Source organism: Pangasianodon hypophthalmus, chromosome 1 (assembly GCF_027358585.1).
Source record: "Pangasianodon hypophthalmus isolate fPanHyp1 chromosome 1, fPanHyp1.pri, whole genome shotgun sequence".
NCBI classification, from domain to species: domain Eukaryota; kingdom Metazoa; phylum Chordata; class Actinopteri; order Siluriformes; family Pangasiidae; genus Pangasianodon; species Pangasianodon hypophthalmus.
In genome coordinates, this window is record NC_069710.1 from 26,037,213 (window position 1) to 26,039,585 (window position 2,373).

The following is a 2,373-nucleotide window of genomic DNA, read 5'->3' on the forward strand; positions in this document are numbered from 1 at the left end:
GTATGGATGGAACCAGTAGATTGTGTCATTTCTTAATACGTTTCAGAAAAGGTTTGAGGGTATATACATAGCAGACTGTTTCTGGCTGACTTTTGCATTAAGAAGTGCTAAAGATAAAGTTTGCGTTAATTATTTCATTAAAAAAGTGAATTGAGCTGGTCTTTTAATAAATAAATAAATAAATACCTAACTTTTATTAGATTGAGAGGTTAGTTATTGCAGGCAGCTCACATAAGAATATTTTGTAATGATAGTTGTGCTGTGCACTACTCTCCCCCTACACACACACACACACAAAATAATTTGCAATGGTTATGAGCCGGTACACGTTCTAGTATTCAGGACTTGGTGAAGGAAATGGCTAACTATCTACTGCTGTAATGACAAATTGGTAAAATGCTATTTCTGTCAACTTATCAAAAAAAAAACTTTCATGTTGTAGCTAGCTTTAATATTTCATATACATACACACCGACCAGCCATAACATTAAAACCACCTGCCCAATATTGTGTAGGTCCCCTTTGTACCACCACAACAGCTCTGCCCCTTCTAGGCATGGACTCCACAAGACCTCTGAAGGTGTGCTGTGGTATCCGGCACCAAGACGTTAGCAGCAGATCCTTTAACTCCTGTAAGTTGTGAGGTGGGGCTTCCATGGATTGGACTTGTTTGTCCAGCACATCCCACAGATGCTCGATTGGATTGGAATTTGGAGGCCAACTCAACACCTTGAACTCTTTGTCAGGTTCCTCAAACCATTCCTGAACAATTATTGCAGTGCATCAGGGCACATTACCCTGCTGAAAGAGCTCACTGCCATTAGGGAATATCGTTGCCATGACGTGGTGTACCTGGTCTGCAACCATGTTTAGGTAGGTGGTACATGTCAAATTAACATCCATATGAATGCCAGGACCCATGGTTTCCCAGCAGAACATTGCCCAAACACACTGCTTCCGCTGACATGCTTTCTTCCCATAGTGCATCCTGGTGCCATCTCTTCCTCACGTAAGGGATGCACACGCACCTGGCTGTCCATATGATGTAAAAGAAAATATGATTCTTCAGACCAGGCCACCTTCTTCTATTGCTCCATGGTCCAGATCTGATGCTCACGTGCCCATTGTAGGAGCTTTCAGCAGTGGACATGGGTCAGCATGGGCACTCTGACAGGTCTGTGGCTACACAGCCCCATACGCAGCAAGCTGCAATGCACTGTGTGTTCTGACACCTTTCTTTCATAGCCAGCGTTAGCTGTTTCAGCAATTTGTGCAACAGTAGCTCTTCTGTGGGATCAGACCAGACGGACTAGCCTGTGCTCCCCACGCGCATCAGTGAGCCTTAGTTGCCCATGACCCTGTCACTGGTTCACCAGTTGTCCTTCCTTGGACCACTTTTGGTAGGTAATAACCACTGCATACCGGGAACACGTCACAAGACCTGCTGTTTTGGAGATGCTCTGACCCAGTCGTTTAGCCATCACAATTTGGCTGTTGTCAAAGTCACTCAGATCAACTTCGAAAACTGATTCTTCACTTGCTGCCTAATATATCCCACCTTTTGACAGGTGCCATTGTAACAAGATAAATAATGTTATTCACCTGTCAGTGGTTTTAATGTTATGGCTGATCCATATATATATATATATATATATATATATATATATATATATATATATATATATATATATATATATATATATATATATATATATATAGGGTATGTTTTTGTTTTTCGTGTAACTTTCAGGCTGACATTCAGTCAGATGCATAGCAGATTGTTTCTGTTGCATGTCAGTTTATGAAGAGGAGTAGATTTTTAGTTTTTGGCTTTCTTCATTTATTTTTTATTTTTTTATTTTTTTTTTAAAAAGACAAAACATGCAGGTCTGTTAAATGAGTATTATGGTTTATGAATCTGTTGCTTCCTCTACACATTACTGCCATTTTTTTGTTTGTTTTCGGGTCAGTTCTTAAAGTCAATCTCCTTTAGCGCAGGCGCATAAAAGCTGTTTTGCACTTCTAGTATTATCCATGTGGGTGTGTGATAAAGAGTGACATGACATTTCAGTGCTTCGTTTGTCGTTTTTGTTAGTTCCCCCCCCCCTTCATTTTGAGGTATTGATTGTGCATGTTAACTTGCTGAATTATATTTTTCCAGTTTAACCATTATGTTTTTATTAATATTCATTAATACTTAGAGGTGGGTGACAAATGAAAAATCAACATAATGTGTCATGGTAAGGTGTTGTGCCAACACAAGCTTCCAGAACAGCTTAAATGAAAGAGAGGTCTGCCAGAAGTTTGGATTTCACTGGTAGACAAATACAAAATCTCAGAGTAGGGAAAACATCATATAATAAAAGGCAGTGG